A 24,405-nucleotide genomic window follows, 5' to 3' on the forward strand; every position below is an offset into this window, starting at 1 on the left:
GGATGGGTCTGTCAAAACATTAATGAAAACTGGGAAACAAAATAACCGTAAGACAAAGGAAGGTGCGGTTACAACAGCATCTGAAGAGCCTGGTATGTATGTCAACCTAAATGTAGGAGATATGAAGCCAAGTTTGTTGTTGATACAGGAGCAACTTTGACATTGGTATCTTCTAAGTTATACGATATGTTGACTCCATTAGATAAATCATATCTAAGCGAAGTTTAGACAACTGTAAGGTCAGTGTGTGGCAATAAGCTACAGCTTCGTGGAAAAGGCAGGTTCAATCTGCATTTCGGTCCAAATATGTTGCAATCTGAAGCTGTTGTGACTGATCTGCAAGTTGATGGTATACTTGGTTTGGACTTCATGAAACGACATAACTGTTTAATTTATGTTAAGAATGGGCACTTTTGCATTGGGGATTTTAAAGTAGATTTGTGTTTTCAGGAATCAATAGGCTGTTACCGAGTTGTTGCTTCTGAAGCGGTTGTCATATCGCCAAGGTCAGAAATTGTCATTAATGGCACGGTTTGCTTAGCAGAAGGTAAAAAATTACCTGCTGACAATGCTTTGTTAGAAGCAAATGATCATGCAGGAAAAGACCACATTTTTACTGCTAGAACGTTGTTCAGGTCAGGCGAAAAATCCCTGTTAGATTAATGAACACAGAACTAGATCCTAAGACAATCTATCCTGGTACTACTATAGCCCAAATGTCTGGTGTTGACCAAAAACTAGATGGTAATATTAGTTCAAATGAACAGAAACATGACGAACTTAGACCAGATTTACAAGATCTGTTAGACAGGACATCAGATGAATTGACTTCGAAAGACAAACAAAAAGTTAAATCTTTGTTGATAGAAAATCAGAACTTGTTTGCTTCATCTGATGTTGACTTGGGAAGGACCAATCTTTTAAAACACGAAATCAATACGGGAAACTCAAGGCCATTTAAAGAACTGCCTCGTCGTACACCTTATCATTTGAACAAGGTAGTAAATGACAACCTTGACAAAATGTTACAAAAAGGGATAATTGAACTTTCCCACAGTCCCTGGGTGGCAGGGATAGTCTTAGTTAAGAAAAAGGACGACAGTTATCGCTTTTGCGTAGATTATAGACGCTTAACAGCGTGACCCTTAATAAAGACGCGTATTCTTTACCGAGGATTGACGATTCGTTGGACCATTAAGCGGGAAATAAATGGTATAGTACTTTGGACTGCTGTTCAGGATATTGGCAGGTGGACCTGACCGAAAATGACAAACACAAAACAGCTTTTGCAACGAGAAGGGGTTTATTTCAATTTCGGGTCATGCCGTTTGGGTTCTGTTGCGCTGCACAGACATTTGAGCGATTGATGGAAACCATACTAGCTGGTTTGCAGTGGGAGACATGTCTAGTTTACATTGACGATATAATCGTTTTTGGAAAAACACTAGATGGTATGCTTGACAATCTAAGAGACGTTTTTGCTAGGCTTTATTCGGCTGGTTTAAAGTTGAAGGCAAAAAAGTGCACCTTGTGTACCACCAAGGTTCGTTTCTTAGGACATATTGTCTCTGAGGAGGGAATTTCCACTGACCCCGATAAGATTAAAGCTGTTAAAGACTAGAGTGGCCTGACCCTACAAATATAACTGAAGTTCGTCCTTTTTAGGTCTTTGTGGGTACTATCGAAAATTTATTAAAATTTTTGCGCACATTGCTAAACCATTACACAAAATAACAGAGAAAGAAATAAAATTTGTTTGGAATTTAGAATGTCAAGAATCATTTGACCAATTGAAAGGTAAATAAATAAACGCGCCAGTTCTTGCATATCCAGATTTTAACAAATAATTCATTTTGGATACTGATGCAAGCAATTTGGCAGTCGGAGCTGTCCTGACTGAGAAATCTGATGAAGGGCTTGAACATGTTGTGGCTTATGCTAGTCGTACACTTTCAAAATCAGAACGAAAGAACTGTGTGACACGCAAGGTGTTGCTTGCTGTGGTTTGTTTTGTAAAATATTTCAAACCATACCTTTATGGTAGAAAATTCACAGTAAGAACTGATCACGGATCATTAAAGTGGTTACTTACCTTTAAGAATCCAGAAGGACAGATAGCTAGATGGATAGAGACACTTTGTTCATTTGAGATGCAAATTCAACATCGACAAGGAGTTCAACATAGGAATGCAAACGCACTTAGTCGCATTCCCTGCAAACAATGCGGTTATCATTCCGGTTAAGAAAAAGAGACTGTTTCGACTGAGACTGAAGACCAATATGACACTGTTAATGCTATCACCCGTTTACAAAGATGATAACAGTGGACATCATGATCTGTCTTTAATAGAGATTCAGAAAAATGATCATGACCTAAAAATAGTGACAGAATGGGTAGAAAAGGACAAACGTCCTAATTACAAAGATATTCTTATAAGGCATTTTTCTTAAGATCACTTTGGAATCAATGGAACAATTTAGAGTTAAAAGACGGACTTATCTTCAGACGGTTCGAAGACCCTGCAACCAAAATTGTTAAAATGCAAGCTATTATTCCTTTATCAGAACGTAAAAAGGTTTTACAATTTTCCCATGATGATAAATGTTCTGCTCATTTGGGTATCCATAAAACTTTGGCAAAAATTAGACCATCTTATTATTGGCCAGGGTTACAAAACGACGTCAGAACTTACATAAACGGATTTGACAAATGTGCAAAGCGAAAAAGTCCACAAAAGTCCAAAAGAGCTCCAATGAATTGATTTGAAGCTAATGGGCCAATGGAAAGTGTATCAGATCGATAAACATTATAATTTTAATCGATAATTAATTTTGGATTGTATGGCGATTATTTTAATCTGATAACGTTTCCGATATTAGTATTGATTTTATGACGGATTTATCCTGAATTGTTGATGTGATAAAGTACAGTATACGTTAAAGAAGTGGTGCTCCAAATTATGGAGGTATTATCATGAGTAGGAAAGTACTGTATACAGACTCGTTTCTTTCCCCTTTCTCGATTAACACTGAAATGGTTTTTGAACTTCTTTATTCATTCTGGAAAACCTACAACAAGTTAATAGCAAATGATTGATATGATATAGGCCGTCAATGCGTAAGTGACATGCACATTATTATTTAACGAATGTTTGAACTGCTTATTGTGTCTAATTAACGGTTGTCAATCGCGATGTCAACATATCAAACTTGTGACTTGTGTGTTAGTTGAATATTGTCATATTGTGTATTTTTAGGTTGAAACATCATTTACAATAAAAAGTTACAGCTTTGACGAATTATCTTCATACAGAAAGGATAGCTACAGATATCCTTGGTGAGTTGCCAGAAACAGAGAGTGGTAACAAATATATCTTGGTAGTTTCTGACTACAAAGTGGACGGAATCTTTTGCCATGCCAAATATGGAAGCTAAGGCTGTGACTAAGATTATAGTTGAAGAAGTCATTGTGAGATTTTGGTGTTCCTCATTGGATACACTCAGATCAAGGCAGGCAATTTGAAAGCTTGTTGTTTCAAGAGATGTGTTGTATTCTAAACATTAAGAAAACACGTACCACTCCATATCATTCAAAATCTGATGGTATGGTGGAAAGGTTTAATAAGACTCTTGCAACATGTTGTTTATGTTTATAGAAATTAATAGAGTGATATAAATTGTTGATTTCTATATGATTGTTATAAACATGTGTTTTAATTGTATTGTTTGCAGGCATGGACAGTTTTGTGAGGAAATAATACAATTATATGTAACTATATTTTGAAATGGCATCTAAATCTCTAATAAACTTAAGTAGTTTAAATTTAAATGGTACTAAAAATAAAGCCAAAAGAGACAGATTAATTGAATGGATTAAATGTCAAAATAGTTCTATTTGTTTTTTACAAGAAACTCATTTTGATGAAAATATAGAAACAGAAATTAGAAACAATTCAGAATTTGATATATTTTGCAGTCACGGAACGACCTCTAGTAGGGGTGTGGCTATTCTAATAAAAAAGTCACTGAATTATAAGTTGATAAATAAACATAACGAGGTAGATGGACGATTAATTCTTTTAAATGTAGAAATTGATGAAAGCGTTTTTACACTAATGTGTATATATGCACCTAATTGTAAAAGTAATAGAAATATATTTTTCAAAAAAGTAAATAATATAAAAGAACAAGGGATAGGAATTACGATAATGGGAGGAGATTTCAATGATACGATGAAAGCGATAGACAGGAAAAATACTCGCTCAGAAGTAAAAAAAAATGTCCAATCAGTAAATAGTTTAAAATATTTAATAAAAAATAACTTAACAAAATAAACAACAATATACTTGGCGAAGAAAAGATAAATCTCAGGCAAGTAGGATTGATATGATTCTGATAGGTTCAGATTTCATACCACTAGTATAATGTTGTATAATTAAAACTGCAGTTATTGATTCTACGGATCATCAAAGTGTTTTTATGAAGTTTAGAACTGGTGCATCAAAAAAGGGAAGGGGGTACTGGAAAATAAATAATTCTATATAAGAAGATAATGACTTCATACAATTAGTTAATAAAGAAATGGAAAGCTGCTTTATGGGTAATCGTAATTTAAAAAACCTTGGTTTAGCATGGGATATATTTAAAATAAGGGTAAGGGAGGCAACTATAGCTTATTGTAAATCTAAAGCAAAATTTACAAGAGAAAACTTACCAACTCTTAAAAAAAAACTAGAAATAAAATTGAAAATTAGAGATGAACAAGAATCTGAGGATAACGTTTTAGATAAAGATATTGAAGAATTTGAAAATAATATTGCCAAAATTTATGAACAAAAGGCTCAAGGGGCTCAAATAAGATCACGAGAGAAATGGGTTGAATTTGGGGACAAAAATAACTCGTACTTTTTAGGTTTAGAAAAACAGAGACAGGTTAAAAAGTCAATCAATAAATTAAAAGGGGAAAATGGTGAGATTTTAACGGATCAAAGTGATATACTTTGTAGTATTAGAGAATACTATAAAAAGTTATACTCGACGCAAAGCCCTGATAAAACATCAAGCGACAAATATATATTTGAGACAAAACTCGATAAAGAAATGGATAAAAATGAGAAATCACTCTGCGATGGGGATATTACAGTAGAAGAATGCTCAGAGGCTATTTATAAAATGAAACTTAATAAATCCCCTGGATTAGACGGTTTAACCGTTGAATTTTGTAGAAAATTTTGGGATAACTTAAAGTTCATAGTAGTAAACATTCTTAACATTGGATATAAAGATCAAACCCTTACATATTCACAGCGTACAAGTGTATTAACGCTTTTGTTTAAAAAAAGGTGATCCATTGTCACTAGATAATTACCGTCCTATTTCTCTTTTAAATATTGACATGAAACTTCTATCGTACGCTCTGGCACAACGATTGAAAAAAATCTTACCAAAACTTATTAAAGAAGATCAGACCGGATATGTTAAAAATAGATTTATTGGTTTTAATCTTAGACAGATACAAGATATTATTGATTTTACTGATTTATACAAAATTGAGGGGCTATAGTCTTTGTTGATTTTTCTAAAGCGTTCGACTCTCTAGAATGTAATTTTATGTTTTCAGTTTTAAAACATTTTGGATTTAATGAATCTTTATAACATGGGTTAAGACTTTATATAGCGATATTCAAACATGTATAATGAATAATGGTTGGATATCTGAGGTCTTTAAAAACACAAGGGGTATACGTCAAGGATGTCCTTTATCTGCCTTATTATTTGTTTTATCTGTGGAAATTATGGCTTCAAGATTAAGAAACAATACTGATTTTAAAGTCATATGAAACCTCAAATTAAAAAAAAAATATGCATATGTTTTTTAAAACTTAATGGATAGTTTTCATTATACAACTTAGAATGAAATTCAAAACAGTGTGGCTGTGGCCATTGATTGACACATTAAATTCATCCATTGACTGGGACAATTTACGTGAACGTTTGTCTGTAACGACCACTGTTAACGACGTACCTACGATAGACATTTAAACTGTGGGGTCACCAAAGGTTTCTTAACGCCTTTAATTATAAAATAATTCGAAAAATTAATCAGGAATAACCTTTATGTTTTGATTTATATAATTGGTATAAATCAAAACATCGTGTTATTTCTGATTAATTTTTCGAACTACTTTATTAAGGTGTTGAGAACCTTTGGTGACCCCATAGTTTAAGTGTCTTTAAAAAGTACATAATGAGCAGCTGTGGTCGTTACATACAAACGTTCACTTAAATTGTCCCAGTCAATGGATGAATTTAATGTGTCAATCAATGGCCACAGCCACACTGTTTTGAATTTCATTCTATGTACATATACTTTTTTCTGAGGAAAATTCTTTAATTTGTCCCCATTTAGAAGAAGTTTACTTATTTTTAATTGCTTGCTGCCAGGAAGCAATTCGCCGACATATTTTCCGTTATGCATAGTGACCTAAGCGTGACCCTCCTCGTAAAAATCCGGAGGTAGCAATACGCATGAATCTGTCATTAAAATAAACAATTACCTGATTGTATATGTTAAACACGTGCTAAAACCCATGCTTTTTGTTGATTATTTACTATAAGGTGACAATCGGTAAACTTCGGCTTCAAAACACGGCATTTAATGAGTAGCCATATTTGTTAAATCATAACAGACAGAAATTTAAAAAATTGACGAATATACGATATATTTGCGTAAAAAATGATAAAATCGTGCACAGAGGACTTAGTTTAGGATGTATACATGCATTGGTTCAAGAATTGGATAAACATTATTTTTCACCAGTCACTCGTTTCTGATGACTTTAAAGGTATCAGAGTAAAATTAGACTGCAAAAACCATACTACAAAAATTTCGCAACTGGCAGATGATACTACTTTATTTTGTTGTTCTAAATATGATGTTCAAGTAGCTATGAATGAAATTGAAATTTTTGGTTCTTATTCAGGACTGAAATTAAACAGAAACAAAACAGAGGGGTAATGGGTAGGAAAGCTTAAATCTTGTAAAGACAAAATTGAGGGAATCAACTGGAGCAATGGACCAGTTAAAACTCTTGGCATTTACTTTGGGCATTGTAGAGAGGAATGTGAAAAGCTAAATTGGGAAAATAAGATTGAAAAGATGAATAAATTATTTTGTTCTTGGCAAAAAAGAAATCTGACTATTTTTGGAAAAATTTTGATAATTAAAACATTAATTGTGCCCATTTTTACTTTTGTGGGATTTGCTTGCAGAGTTCCAGAGAAATTTTTAAAAGAAATAGAAAAAAGTTGTTTTAAATTTGTTTGGGATAATAAACCAGATAAAGTAAAAAGAAATTCAATTATTGGTCCATATGAATAGGGGGGATTGGATATGATAGATATCAGAAGTTATTTCACTGCTCATCAGAAGTTATTTCACTGCTTTAAAAGCTATGTGGGTAAAAAGACAAGTAAATGATTGTGAAGGAGGGTGGGCAATTATACCTCAATACTATTTTTATAATTTTGGGTCAAACTGGTTAGTGTTTCAAACAAACAGTGAGGATAAGACAGACGAAAACATAGAAAATATCCCAGAATTTTATAAAGATATTATTAAATGTTGGAAATTAACTGGTGGAGGTCTAACAAAAAAAACCGAAACATTTACTGATATAAGAAAACAAATATTATGGAACAATAAATTTATTAAATTTTTAAAAAATTGGATTAAAAGCGATCTTATTTATGTAAATGATATCATAGATGAAAAAGGCTGTATTTCTCAAGACAGTAAACTAAAAAATAAATCAAACTGGATAGCTGAAATTAATTTAGTAAAGAAATCTTTACCAAAAGACTGGGCAGCAATTTTAAAATCGGAAAATTCTATAAAAAGTATTGTTAATATAAAAAGAAACCAATTTATATTGGATGGTTTACCTATAAAATTAGAAGCATTAACAAATAAACCAGCTATTGGACCAAAAAAATGGCTGCGTCTATTTGATATAGATGATGTGTTATATCAAAACTCTCTATATAAATTTTTATTCAGATATTTAAAAGAAAATAAACTTAGAATTTTTAGGTCGAAATTACTACAACATATTCTACCTACAAAGAAACTTTTATGCAGGTGGAAAATTGTAAACAATAGTTCTTGTAATATTTGTACACAAGAAGAAGATTATGATCACTTCTTTATACTGTGTCCGTATTTAAATATTTTTTGGAATAAAATAAATGAAGTTTTAAAGAACAGTAAAATAACTTTTAAGATAAAACTAAGACACTTAGTATTTGGATATAAAACTTCTCAGGAAGAATATTTTGACTTGAACTATTTTTAAACAATTGTGGGTTTTTCAATTTACAAAGCCTACTACATATCTGATCAAAAGACCAAAAACGTCAACGTTTTCTCAATTTTTCTCAATGAGTTCAATAGAAAAGTATGTTTGAAAATTAAAAGTAATGTTTTAGCAACTATTAAAAAAAACATATTAAGTGATATTATTTAATATATATATGATGTAAAAAAAAAATGAAATATGTATTTTACAACTAATCACTACCCTGCGTGATTAGTGGATTGTAACAGGGAACATCAGGAGGAGCTTGGACTCCTGAATGATATTGTAGCAAGCCAATATTTGCAATAAATATTTATTTATGTTGTTAAAAAAAAAATAAAAAAAAAATGCAACAATGTTAAGTTCATTTGTGGAACAGAACCAGAGAGACTGGGATGAATAAATTCCTATTGTTATGATGGCATATAGGACATCCGAACACGAGACGACTGGGCAAACGCCAAATAGTCTCATGTTAGGTAGAGTGCTATCAACCCCTTTAGACATCATGTATAAAATGCCACCATCCGTTAAAGATATCCCTGCACATAAGTAGGCTTGGGAAAAGTTAGAAATCTCCCACAGCTTTGTCAGACGTAAAATAAAAGGGCAGTAACATTATCATGACCTCAAATTGTTATACCAAAATTTCAGAAAAAATGATGATGTTATCGTCTATTTCCCAGTAAAAAAACCTGGGATGTCTTTCAAAACTGACTAGTTTCTGGAAAGGTCCTTTTAAAATTCTCGACAAATATGGTGACCTTATATATAAAGTTGACTGTGGATACAGAGGGAAACCACAAGTCATACATGTCAACAGACGTAAGAAAAAGAACAAACAGACATTAAGGACAGAATCGGATAATAACACTTTTGTTCCATTACACACTGAAAATGATACAGCTGAAAACGTCCCTATAGAGACTCCTTATTTTCAAGACATTGCTGTAAACGAGTCAACGTTGCCTGTTGAAGAATGGGAAAGACAGGACCCTGGTGAAGTTATTAAAACAAATTCGGAAACAGAGTCATAAGAAAGTGAATTAAATGGGACTGACAAAGATGACACCGAAGTAACTCCAGAGAAATAAAGTGAGAAATATATTCTGATGATTTAATTAAAGTAACAGTAGAAAAAGAGAATGAAACCACCAGGAAAGTTGTTTGTCGTAATGATGATCCTATAGCTGTTTCAGCAGTGCACGTAGGTAGAACCATACGACAACAGACCTCGTCAAGACTACCTGGAAGACGTTGAGAGGCCGAGAAGAGACATATTAAACCCATTTCTATGAAAGGTTCCAATGAAACAGTTGATATTAGAAGTTCGGTTCAGGAAAGAAGAGAAGACTCTTGTGTTGATCAGATTGAATCTTTAGAGAACAATAACATTGTTAAAGATATTGGTATTCAACAGACGACACTTTGTCCTACTTGCTCAAAGAGGAAGCTTTCTGTTTCTTGTGGTGTCAAATGGATCCTATATTTTACACCAAGACTCTTAAAACTGAGACAAGTTACCGTGAAGACTCAAAAAGGATAAAGATAACCGAGTTGAAGGATCCATTTAGATTTTATGTTGTTGTATTAAAGTAGTTGTGTAGAACATTTATATCTTGTTAGTTTTATCTTAGACATGCGCATGTGTTTTTGAGGCATCAGTTATGTAATGATTTTGTATATAAGGTTAATTGTTTACATTAGTTACAGTTCGGTAGAAGCGTCATTTTATACATTTGTATAAGACTTTAATAAACATAGAAAAGAATAAGATGTTTCGCGAGTAAACTTTGGGTCAGGTCAAATGTAAAGGGGTGTTCCTTAGGAAACTCAGATACTGGTAAGAAGGCACTTTGATAGAACACCCCTCCTTCAAGACTGGTACAGTTTAAATCGGGGTATATAAGCAGGAGAGATTCCTAGCTCAAGGTCGATTGTCATAAGTCTTTGGAGACATACGGTACGGTAAGTTTATATTCGAGATAGCTGTCTCTTATAAAATAGATATAGTGTTATTATTACGCTTAGGTAATAAAGAACAGGTTGGTGCCTGTTAGAAATACGGACTTGAACGTTTACAAGCTGAACCGTATTGTACCGTATAGGACAAGTGTGAGTCTGTGTGACCACCTTGTAAAGTACATAATTGTACCAACAGAACAAAGACAAGTGTGTAAACTTGTAGGGTACATTATTGTACCAGGAGTTCAATATAAAAAAGATGTGGTATGATTGCCAATGAGACAACTATCCTTAAAAGACCAAAATGACAGACATTAACAATTATAGGTCACCGTACGGCCTTCAACAATGAGCAAAGCCCATACCGCATAGTCAGCTATAATAGGCCCCGATAAGACAATGTAAAACAATTCAAACGAGAAAACTAACGGCCTTATTTATGTAAAAAAAAAAAAAAAAAAAAAATGAACGAAAATCAAATATGTAACACGTAAACAAACGACAACCACTGAATTACAGGCTCCTGACTTGAGACAGGCACATATACAAATAATGTGGCGGGGTTAAACATGTTAGCGGGATCCCAACCCTCCCCCTTAACCTGGGACAGTGGTATAACAGTACAACATAAGAACGAAATAAAAATCAGTTGAAAAAGGCTTAACTCATCAGATGGACAAAAATACAAGTAGACGTGGCCGGGTACTTATACATCCCGACACAAAAAGACACAATGAACAGATCTGAGAGTACTCGCAGTTATCTGACAGCTAGTTCAAAGCTTCTAATAACCAATAAAAAAATCATGCATCTAAGACTAAACTATCAATCCGTACACATCCAACATCCAATGGATTTAGTGTTAAAGACGTCATAAACAGCCAGAGAAAAACATGACCTTGTGCAATGCCAAGTTACAGGTATCGACAAATTGTAGATCCATGAATATGTATATGTATATAGCATACTAGTAATATATAGTTAGCTTTTATTTTACTGATAACACAATCAATATTTATACCAATAAAAACAATATTCAATGATCTTATCACAGTGTTGAATAGGTAACCTTTTATAATAAGTTTATTTAAAGGAGCGACAAGTTTACATGGATCATTTCTAAATTTCCGGGCACGGTTAACAACATTTCCGTAAAAATGAGGATGTGCTATCCCGTTTGAAATAAGTTTTCTACAGGTACAACCAAATTTCAAAACCAAATCTTTATATCTATGGAAAAATTTAGTAAAGGTTTTAAGTAATTTTTGATAACGATATCCCTGGTTTAATGATTTACCAGTAATACATAGGTTGCGTTCGTTAAAATCAAAAACGTCACAACAGACACGGGCATAGCGAACAAGTTGTGAAATATAATCACCGTAAGATGGTGTCAAAGGAACATCGCCATCTAAAAATGGAAAATTAACAATAGGGAACGAAAAATCGTCTCTTTTGTCGTAAATTTTAGTGTGGAGTTTCCCGCTCAAGGGCATACGATACAGTTTTGATCCCGTATTTACAAGTTGATGAAAATTTCCATATAGGCTATTTTTTACCTGATTAAATCAAATATGTAATAAAAATTATACCTTCATGTGCTACTTTTTGAGGTAAATGAGGTCGAAATATTGTATATTTGCTCAAAATTTGGATGTGCGGCCGTATTTTCCTTTTTGAAAGAAAGACACAACTTTTTTGTTTTAAAAGATAAACACAAATTGTTTTTTTGTTAAATAATTTGTAATGTCTGTTTTTTATAAGTATTCTAAAAATGTATGCATTTTTTGTTCAGAAATGACTCATATTTATCAAATGGTCATGAATTGAGAAAAAAAAACGTCATTTTTTGCTGTATATTTATCAAAATTAAAAAAAATTGCACTATTTACAGTTTTATAAAGTTTGGTCCATATAATCTCCCTGCAAAATGAAACAAAATGTCATTTTAAAAAATGGGGGTCCATGCACTCGTTTTCAAATTAAATCAGTTTGAATGATAAAAATCAGTCGAAAAATGCATCTTTTACCGATATGTCAGAGTGACGTCGCGAAAATAACATTTTACGTTAGCAACGTCATGACCTCCCCTGTAACTGTATCGTATGCCCTTAAAACCGAAATATATAAATCCAGGAAAGGACAGTTATTACCAAATAAATTTGATTTATTTAAAGTAAGTTCCTTGGGGTAAATTTCAGCAGTATATTGAGAAAATTCTTGATTATTTTTAACGAAAAAATATCATCAAGATAACGGTAAGTGTTGTTGAATTTATCAATTAAATGCAATTTCGACGGGTCTTTACTGAGTTTAGTCATAGACTATGATTCGTAACAGTACAAAAACAAGTCTGCTATTAAAGGGGCACAATTAGTTCCCATGGGGATACCTACAACCTGTCGATAAACTTTGTTGCCGAAACGTACATTAATATTATCAAGGAGAAAATTAATAGCTTCAATCACACATCCAGTAAGTATATCTATCATATTTACCTTTCTCATTTGAGAAGAAGGCTTTAAATGAGTTGCAGCAAATATATCTACATTCAGCTGTTTGTTCCTGACCCAGAACAAATTTGTACCAGTGGATATATTTTAAGTAGATTAGTTTATAGATAGTTTATTTGAGATTGTAAAGAGCAGTTGTACATGTTTTGGTTAATTGACGTTAATTTATGAATAAAGTTTAATTGTTATATATTTTGTATATAGAACATTTTGGATCCAGTATCAAACTGGTAACGGACTCATTATAAAATAGAAGCAGACACGCTTACCCTGTGTACATGTTACATGTCTGCATAATTTTGAAGTCGTTGTTGTGATGATACAGGCGCACCGATTATAATCCTAAATATTTAACTATATTACCCTACATTGTATGTTACCTTGAAATATTGTTTTAAGTCTTCTTGTTCCTTTGACTGGAAGGTCAAAATCGTGCTCCGTGTATTCAAATGATCAATAAGACTTATCAGAAGTAAAATACCGGAGACGAAATCGGAAAAGCAATATACAGAGAACAAGACTGCCCGCCCCCTCAACCACAAGAAAAATATGTTTTTTTACAACACCCAACAAAGACAAACAATCTTGAAAGCAGATGCTCAGAAAGTGTCATTCTAAGATAGTCTCACTAAATATCGATTTGATTTTGTTTTTTTTGTTTTTTGTTTTATTTAACGGCACTTTTAAGCACCGCTTTCGGACTATTTCGTGACGGCCAGTTTTTATTTGTGGAGGAAGCTGGAGTTCCAGGAGTTCCAGGAGAAAACCACCGACCTTCGGTAGGAAAACTGACAATCCTAGTCAAAAAGGATTGGAGTAAAGTGCACCAACACAGAAGTAACTATAAAGACCACACGTTCACCAAGGCCCTACACTGAATATTCAAAATAAGAAAACAATCAGATATATGTAATTTGACGGGGTGTATTTTTGATACAGAAGAAAAGTAACAATGTATGCATGCTCACCCATTATTCTACATTATATTATGTAATATCAGAGCAGAAAAAACGATAAAATTTGTTACTCTGAAATGTAAGGTTTTTTCTACTATAGATTCTTTAAAAAAATTGATATTGTTTATGATTATGTAAGCCAAAGCTTTTTAATTCATACTATAAGCTATGACTATATAACGTGTAAAAAGGACAGGAGTAATGCCAAGTTATCCTTGGTTGAATTATTGACTCATGACGTGCGACACATTGCATTCCAATGGTGAATTTACCTTACAATGTAGACAAGAAAACTAGCATTGTCCCTCGGTCTTATTCAATGAATAGAACTAGGTCGGCGAACAATTATGTTATCATTATACTTGTACTTGGAGTTTCAAAAACTGCGTAAATAATAATTGATAAGTGTTTTGGAAAATTAATGCTCTCGGTGTGTCTGCTTCTGCTTGCTAGAGATGTACTATGAGTAAAATTGGTACCTCCTGTGCAACACAAATTTGTACTATTTTCAATAACGTATGTTTTGATGTCATGTATTATCTATAGGTCGTTAAAAAATGCAAAACTTATCAACTGAGTAACAACAGCATTGTTAAGTTACTGCGGTATATATGTGCTTATAAACTGAACAATCGAGCAGACCAATAGAAAAGAATAGTTTTACATATCCATATATTTTTTTTATAATTTTGCTATTTGGTAGCAAGTCATTTCGTGCATTTACTATTTCGTATCTCTGGTATTTCGTGCCCAAAATTACCAGTTCGTGCCCAAAATGACAATTTCATATCCAACATTTCCCATTTCGTACCTACATATATAAACCATTTCGTACCCTATGGGCCAAAAGTACCTACTATTTCGTGCGTCATTGATAAATACATGTTTAATTACTATTTCGTATCAACTCTAAACATATGAGGAAAATTAACCAATAGATTAAAAGATATATTGCATATTTTCTCGTGACCTCTACCGCTCAGTAAAAAGTCGTTCAGACTGTTTTAAATAATCGCAACCGTAGTATACCGCTGTTCGAAACTAATAAATCGATAGAAAAAAAACAAATCCGGGTTATAAACTAAAATTGAGGTAAGCACATCAAATATAAGAGGATAACAACGACACAACAGAAACAACATTAAAATGTAACACACACAGAAACGAACTAAGCATCAGACAAAATCCGATTAGAATAACATATATAACATTAAAACTCAATACATGACTTAGGATAGAAAAGTACCGTGACACGTCTTATAGCAATGCAAATTCACACTCAAATATAAGAGGAGACAAACGACACAACAGAAACACAACGTTAAAATGTAACACACATAGAATTGAACTGTAATATTTCAATGGCCATGTTCCTGACTTGGTACAGGACATTTTTTGAAAGAAAGAAAAGGTGGGTTGAACCTGGTTTTGTGGCATTCCTAAACTCCCGCTTTAAAAGAAATGTTACATATAACATTAAATAACAACATAACATTACAGGACTACAATACAAATAAATGAACCAAGAAATGAAACACATATAAACCTTCAACGAGGTATGAAATTGCATACATATAAACTTTTATGAGTTACGAAATGGTCAACATATCAACTTTTATGAGGTACGAATTGGTCAACATATAGATTGTGTTCAACCAAGTAGAACTTCTTTTATCCTCCGTTTCAAGAATCTGTTATCTCACTGATAAAGCTAATTTTGGTCAAGTTCAATTAACAAGTATATTTCTTGAAATTTTATTTAATCAAAGCCTATGCATACACAACCATACTATATCACAGCTAATAGATTTGAACATGTATCATGGAGAATTATCTACCTAGAATCAAACTATTCATTTAGTTTAACATATCGGTGTCCAAACTTTGTTTACAAGGATCTTATAACACTTAGTTTTACTTAGTTTTGGTAATTATCAAAATCGGCAAATGAAATGTCAGCTTTCAATTTGAGAAGATGTGTAATAATTCGACGAATCCAGAGGATTCCGAAAAATCTTTTTTACATATATGATCAGATTGGTCAAATATTAAATGTGTTTGGAAATGTTATATAGATACCATTGGTTGTCAACATATTCAGGCTTACATTCTAGTATATATTTTTTTAATTACTATGTAAGTGATTTGAATTAAGACCTATTTGTTTCGAATATGAAAGTAGCCTTTCCAATTTCTAGTTGATACATTTAGTGATTCGTACTAATTTTAGTTTACTTACATGTCTGTCTTTACACCCACTTGTGAAGAAACTTTCACTGAAAGCTTTTCCTTCTTCAATAAAACAGACCTGTTTTGAAAATAAATATATAAACTAGAAAAAAAAAAACGTATAGTTTTGAAGAGGTTAAACTTGAAGAATTTAAGGAACTCCTGAATCCTTAAATCAAATTGTGGAGGTCATGCAATTATTTTAATCTATTAACATTTAAAGATATCCAATGATTAAATGGTGGTCTCAAGATATAGAATGATGGAGTTCCATACATTTTTAAGAAAACATGAAATATTTAATAACCTCCTGAAATAAATCAAATTAATTGTTGCAGACCATTTTTTTGTGACGTCATTGTCAAATTTACGTCACGAGTGAGTCAATTGTAGACGAAACGCCAGTCTGGTTATACAATGTATACTTGCATTTATGACAAATTCATTACTATTTGTTATATATTTTGTTTACGTTTACACAGATTATGGCCACTAGCTGCCATTTATTGTCATCATAACCTAAATCCATCTATTTTGGTTGCTTACCAAGATATATCAACATAACGGAATGATAAATAACTGTCGTGCAAGTTGGGAGTTAAGTTAGCTAATAAAATGGGTTTTAACCCACAATTTATTCGGGAAATGTCTTCAGCAAGTCCGTTAATGAGGGACATTGGTGAAGATTTCCCCACTTAGTTACAGATGGCGCTATGTTAGATCAGGTCCAACAACATCTGTTGTACTTTAAGACAGTCAGTATTCATTGATACAGTTTACACAAACATTTTATGCACTGATAATTTAGATATTATAAATTCCTTTGTTACATTTTTATTTGTTATAAAGTGTTTAATAGTCGATTTCACTACCAATATGTCAAATTAAGGAAGCTGGACAATGCCTGAGCTTAAATAAGAATTAAAAACAAGAAGTGCACGTGTATCAGGAAGTAAAAGAGAATTAATTGAAAGGTAGGTTTTTAATATTCATATGATTAATTTAAAGTGTATATATATTTATTTATTTGTCTCTCTTCACGTATAAACTGGAATATGGAAGTCTCTTTCGATATAATTAAATTTATTGCATATTCAAACATATTTAAAGAAAATCGTATATTTCAGAAAAAACAGTTCTCTTCAGTAGCTAAATATAGATTTAAAATAAATCTAAGGCAATGTCTAAAGTAGCTATTTGCAATTTTTTATGGATTTTCCAACGATTTAATGCATATATATTTACTTATTCTTAGACTGGAATCGTATGACAGAAATCAGAACTTTGGAAAAGAAACTGCTGATGATGAATTTAACATGACATTGTCATCTTCTTCTATATGTATAAATATGAAATCAGAGACAGACTTCTCAAATTTTACATCACAATCAATAGACATATACCTGGAACCAATTGGAAAAACACCGGACACTAAAGCTAAGCAATTGTATAACAACAGATTTTTTGAAATACTTGAGACTGGGGCCTGACAATGATCAGAGTGTCATGCTGAGATGAAAAGAAAAAATCACATACAAGGTTGATGTTTGAAAAAATAAAGAACTAACTGTCATAGAGACACAGTGTAAAAGTGTTGCAGGTATAGACCCAACAGCTCATTGTAAACATGTATGTGAAGTCCTCGTTGGAATGGACCCTGTTTCAAGAAGTTGAGGACAGAAGAGACTTGAACTCAACGGCTACAAGCTTTTCATCTTTGTAAGCCATTTTCTGGTTCACATATAAAAGCTCAGAAATTGCCAATTGCAAACGAGGCTTTGAATGTAAGATTTGATCCACGGCCGCAAAAGTTTCGCAGTGTTATTGGATATAATGACTATTTTAGGAATACTAGTATTTGTTTGAACCATCCAAACATTGGGCCATTCCTACATCACACCTTTTTCAACCAGCTAATCCGTATGTCATTGCAGTAGATCATGACTATATTAAGCTTTCACCTGAGGAACGCTGGCTAAAGGAAAACAAATTATTTCAAATTTCAGATAAAGACATAACTTCAATACAGGCTTTAACAGTAGATCAATCTAAAAACAAACAATGGCTTTATGAGAGATACAAGCGTTTGACATCTTCAAATTTTGGCAGAATATGTAAGGCAACAGACCGGACAGACTTTTAAAAACTTGTTTTATCATATACAAGGAGTTCTGTATTATATACAGCAACTATCAAGCATGGTAGACAGTATGAACCAGTAGTAAAAGTGAAATATGAATCGATTACGAGGCTAGAAGCTGTAAAATGTGGATTATTTGTGTTAAAAATGCATCCTTTTCTAGCTGCTTCTCCAGATGGATTAACTGACACCATACATTGTTAGAAATCAAATGTCCGTATACTGCACGAAATAAATTGATCACACCACAATCTGTTCCTTACTTGTCCGAGGTAAATGGGGTGTTTATTTTGGACCGAAACATAATTATTACTATCAATTAAAAGGACAACTGTTTTGCACTGGAAAACAAACATGCAACTTTGTTCACACACATGAAGATCACAAATTAATAACAATTCAAGAAATGACAGATTTATTGTTGAAATGAAAGATGCTTTAAGTAACTTCATTTTGTTTAAAATATTTTGAGCAGGTAGTTCTTGACAAATTTATGTACAGCTGTTATGATAAGTATTCCTGGTGGCACATGTGATTTCAATTTATCAATAGAAGAATATTTTCATTGTTTACAAATGGATATTGAATAATATGCATAGACTATTAAATGTACGCATGTGCATGATGTTTAAAGGCTTTACATATTGTTTATAAATTCGATATATTTTAAAATGCAAGTTCTTTTACACCTTCATTTTGTTATATTTAGGATTACGCATGTCTTGGAATGATACATTGCCCAAAATTGCAAAGCATAAAAACTACAAAAATTATGTCACTTGTAATGAAAGTTTTGTTTCTGTTCTGATCATTGTAACGGTAAGGATTTTAAATGTCTTTGCTAATCCTATGATTCTTTCAATGTGGACACGCTTACTGGATATTTTTCTATCTCTTTAATAAAACTGTTTTCCCAGTTATTCTGTTACGTTTTTAAAAATGTTGGAATATTAATAGTTACGTCACTTGGTGTAAACAAGTCATGAACGTTGAAGCCTTTATCTGAAATAATGGAATCCCCAGGATGATCACATAAGTTTGTCAGAAAACTCCTTTCCACTATTTGACGATCACTAACTAATCCCCTGTATGAATCAGGAACATAATTAAGACACCAGACCACTGGATAAGCATCTCACCAAGACTGTATCTGTATTTTTGTTCTTGTATTTGGAATAATTTGACTGTTGAGCAATTGGAGACTTCGGTTTCTAAACAGGCATTTCTGTCCACAAGAAGTCTGGTTGATGGAAATTTCAACTTGAAATCAGATGGACTAAAAAAAGCGGACTAATCACGGCTTGGCCACAAATCTATTTTCTTCCATTGCCCAAACATAAAGTTCAGCCATGTGATCCATATGTTAGTCACTGAATGTTCAGACATGCTAAACAGTCTACTTTGTTCAACATTGGTTTTGTGTCTTCTTAGTCTGATAAGGTTTTAAAAAAAATGATTTTCAACATTAAGTTGGTCCGCTCTGTTATACATGTAGTTCATGTGGTATATTTCCTCTCAAAGAAAGGCAAGACAAATTTAAAGCCATTGTAATTTGTCAATCCTGTATAAAACAATACACCAGCATCATTATGCCTAAAATGTTTTATTACAAGAGAAGCCCAGGATGGGGTTTGGCAGCTAAATTTAACTATTCAGTGGAGCAGCGATATATAATATGTCTGATTCTGCATCAGGAACTAAGGGTGATGTCGTAGACTCGACACATACTTCTCGTCCTATATCAAAAGTAGATGGATCATTTATTTCAATATTTTCTTCTGTAAATGATAGTTCAGTTTTTGTTTTGTTTCTTTTTAAAAGTCGATCGTTTCTGTCTGGGGTGATTGAGGATAATTTTCTTTTCCAACAAAATACAGTTGGACCTGATTATTTTTTAACTGTTTTCTGCTAACATCGGTGCCTACAAGAATAGATAACTGATTGACTATTAATATTAAAAAAGTTGATCTGATAATTAACTTTTTTTTTATCTGTTTATCATTAATCCAGCTTAGTTTACAGATTTAACAAACACGTTAGAAATCATCACATCAGAGTATGGCATGTGAAAGTACATTATCTGTATAAGCATTGATAATTAACAAATTATGCTACATGTAATGATGACACATTACAAATAAATCTTTGTATGAGTTAACAAAATAAAGAAAACATCTATTTACATTTCTATTGCAACAAATGCTCTCATCTTATTCTTCCCTTTATGAGATTTAAAATAAGAATTAAAAACAATTTCATGAGCGTATTATATACGGAAGCGTATTAGCGCCACACATTTTTTTCTCCTATCTTTGCGTTTAACGCAAACCTTTGCGTTATAACTCAAACCTTTGCGATATAACTCAAACCTTTGCGTTATAACGCAAACCTTTGCCTTATAACGCAAACCATTTGCGTTATAACGCAACCCTTTGCGTTAAACGCAAACCTTTTGCGTTAAACGCAAACCTTTTGCGATATAACGCAAACCTTTTGCGTTATAACGCAAACCTTTTGCGTTAAAATGCAAACCTTGGCGTTATAACGCAAACATTTGCGTTTACGCAAACCTTTGCGATATAACGCAAATGTCGCAAACCTTTGCGTTATAACGCAAACATTTGCGTTATAACGCAAACATTTGCGTTATCTCGCAAATATCTTGATATCAATTATTCATAAAGTTTTGTATATATGTCCGTCTGTCATTCATTTCGGATGTGATTTACTAGTAGATAAAAAAAGAAACATACAAACAAGGCCAAATCATTATAATGAATATGCATAGGAATAATAGAATACTTGAAGTGCGATTATACATACATTAAGACTTATATGTGCATCAGAGAAGTATATAATTTAACAAGAAAATAGATATAGTATAGTATATAGTCATATTCAAATTGTAAGATCAAAAATAATGTCATACAATTGTGAAACCTCCAAGTCAAATAGACAAAATGATCTTTCTGCTTTAAATTGAATTATTAATAAGGAAACTTTTTTTTAAATCTCAGAATATGATCAAGATTCTTTGATAGAAAGTCATTGAATTTTCATTTCAATATTATGAAGTATTTTTAAGATGCTTGGGTAGCAATTTGAATAGAGAGAACATAATTTTATTAATAAAACATCTTCATTCTAAGTGTAGCTTGTTTGAATCTAACCTACTTTACACAGTTCTCAAACGAGAGCTTGCTTTGGAAGTATATTTATATTCGGTTATAGCTATATTAGTATGGTTGATTTTTTTTCTTCGGTATAACCTCAATTTACTCAATTTTCTTTGTTATATATATACTAGTAGTAACATAGATATCGTTTGTGGGGGCCTTTATAGTTTGTTTTTCAGTGTTAGCCAATGCTCCGTGTTGGAAGACCGTACTTTGGCCTATGATGGTTTACTTTTATAAATAGTGACTTAGATGGAGAGTTTTCTTATTGGCACTCATACCACATCTTCTTATATTATTCTGCTCATTATAAGTCAATGATATGATCCAATTATTCCAGCATTTTACTTTGCAATGTCTACAAAGATGATAAATTTTTATATATACAGCCTCCTCCATTAATAACTACTATTTCCTTTGAATCTTAAATAAGAAATAAGATAAAACAAATGTTTGCGTTATTTTGCAAAGATTTGCGTTATAACGCAAAGGTTTGCGTTATATCGCAAATGTTTGCGTTATAACGCAATAACGCAAAGGTTTGCGTTATTTCGCTAAGGTTTGCGTTACAACGCAAAGATAGGGAAAAATGTGTGGCGCTAATACGCTTCCGTAATTATAAACCTTTTTTTAAATTATTTTTTAAAAGTATTAATCTTTGGAATTTAATTTCAATATACACTTACCAAAACTGGTAATTAATGTATAATCACTTTGAAAATAATGATCATAGCAAACAACACTCCTTTTACTTGGTGTCCACTCCTTATGTATTTCTTCATAAAAGTTTCTTTTGATTGCATTTAACCATTTCTTTTTTAATTCCCCATCTTTTGGGAAAAGATGTCCACCTCTGTTTGTACATCCAGGTACTCAACAACAAGTAAATTGCATTTCAATTAACAAAACTTATAATTATTTATATGTAAACAAATATCAACACACTTTTATTTTATATAGGCTAGAGATAAAAGATGCTGTGTGTGTGTTGGATTGTGTTGGACCTGAACTACAGCACTGTCATCTGGGTTATCATTTAAGGGGTACAATTGACCAATGTCCCTCATTGATACTGTTTGATTTTGTCAGACGGATCGGAAGGATTGACCTTTCTGACGGATTGAATTCTTCTGCGTATATGTTGGACTCATGAACATTATAATAGAAAGAGGACAAAACTATGCAGATAAAATTGACTTAAATAGTTTTAAAGAATTCGGATTTTCGTTAACATCTATGATGAGTGTTAAAACGGTGTTTATCGCGAAGATTACGTTCATTTTCCGAAACTGCTATAAGATAAGAAATGAAATGATCATTCATTGAAAATTTTTGTGAATATTTTTGATGAAATAAAGAAATATGCAAGTTGGTCACTAAAAAACAATGCAAACAAAAACAATTATTATTCCTCAAAATTCATTATTTTTTGGGGGGAACAACCCAACACAAATTATATCCAATGTAGGTTTTTGTTAAATCTCAATAAAATAAGGCAAAACAATATCTTATTCATCACAAAGAAGGTTTTAAATATCTTTATTCCTTTATCATTTTAATTTTATTAAAAGTAACTTATCCAAAGGCAATAAATAACTGATTGCTAAAAATTATTGCTATTTTAAACAATGAAATCAATAATAATTACATTTCTATTCAACAACAACAAAATTTAACTAAATTTGTCCTTATATTATTAATATATCTTATTAGAAGGCATTTATAGCGACAGGTTGCAAATTCCGCTGCATCATTTCTGATATAAAAGAAGAAATAGTTGCACTCTCAGCAATGCGAAAACAATTTAAACATCTTTTTCCTAAATTCGGCATATTTTATGAAAAGTATCCAATTATGTTGTACAAAATACACTGAAATCAAATGCCGATTTAAATTTCTTTTAAAATATAGAAAATTTCATTCTTTAGCAACAAAAACAAAAGTTTGAGTATTTTCATCCTCATATGATTGACATTTATTGAACAAAAACCTTATATTATGTTATGGCCTTGAAAATACCTAATTACAAAGTACATTACATTATGTTTGATCAAAATATTATCTATCGGTAATTTAAACAATCGGAATATTTTGGTATATTTTCTCGGATATTCATGAAATTTAATGAAAAAAAACGATCATCAAGATCTACAGAAAGTGTTCAAATCAAATGACGGTCAATAATTTCTATTAAAAAAGAATTGATTGAGTTATTATTCAACACAAACAAAATATTTACTATCTTTACCTTTTTCCTCCTATTTCATCCAAAAAAACTCATCTTGATGATTTTGAAGTAACTCATTGCTAACAACAGTGCATAATTTGATGAAAAAAGATTTGTTTGCATTCTTAATCAATGTAAACAAATTTTAGCATCTTTTCTCTGATATTTATATTTAATGTAAAACAACTGATGAATAATAAATTCCAAAGGCGGTCCATGATTTTCATTAAAATAAAGAAATGGTTGCATTTTCAATCAACACAAATAAACATAGCTTATTTGAGGTATCTAATGGATTCACAGGTCGTTGGTTTCCGATCATTCATCGACCAGTCAATCATCCGTCACCGATAATTCCCCGTTCAGTCAAGAAACCCGTCACCGATCATTCATCGACCAGTCAATCATCCGTCACCGATTAATCACTGATCAGTCAAGTACCCGCCAAACAGTAACGCCCCGGGTTGCAAGTACTATATTTAAGGACATTCTTCTTGAATTTGCCTTGGTTTTCGGTTTTGTTGTTTTTACTCTTTTCTAATGACATTTTGTAGCAAAAAAAATTAATCTTGCATACGATTGCTAAACTCTTCCCACAAATCCTCTGTTTAAGTATACAAAAACATCAAGGTAACAATGATCAATAATTTGTTACGTCGGAAGAGCATTTTATCTACACCAGACTCGAGTTAAAATTACTGAAAGCAAAACCAATTACGAAGATGATGAGTATTAAAACATATAGAAAATATGAAAACGTCGTAGACATTTCAAATATTATATTTCAAATAATTCATTTTCCATAGAACTAGCAATTAAATAAAAAGTAAACAGGCACGACT

The 24,405-nt window shown here is 32.1% G+C and overlaps 1 protein-coding gene and 1 pseudogene across 1 annotated transcript in view; both read right to left on the reverse strand.

The window, feature by feature from the left end:
- LOC139526092 (uncharacterized) overlaps nt 1-24,405 on the reverse strand; it is a 58,410-nt gene that overhangs the window by 15,467 nt on the left and 18,538 nt on the right. The window contains exon 5 of the mRNA XM_071321244.1: nt 16,031-16,099. The gene's annotated coding sequence lies outside the window, so the exon portion shown is untranslated. The remainder of the gene's footprint in view (nt 1-16,030; nt 16,100-24,405) is intronic.
- On the reverse strand, nt 18,872-20,369 carry LOC139528954 (uncharacterized; annotated as a pseudogene).

This window comes from Mytilus edulis, chromosome 6 (assembly GCF_963676685.1).
Source record: "Mytilus edulis chromosome 6, xbMytEdul2.2, whole genome shotgun sequence".
Taxonomy (NCBI): Eukaryota; Metazoa; Mollusca; class Bivalvia; order Mytilida; family Mytilidae; genus Mytilus; species Mytilus edulis.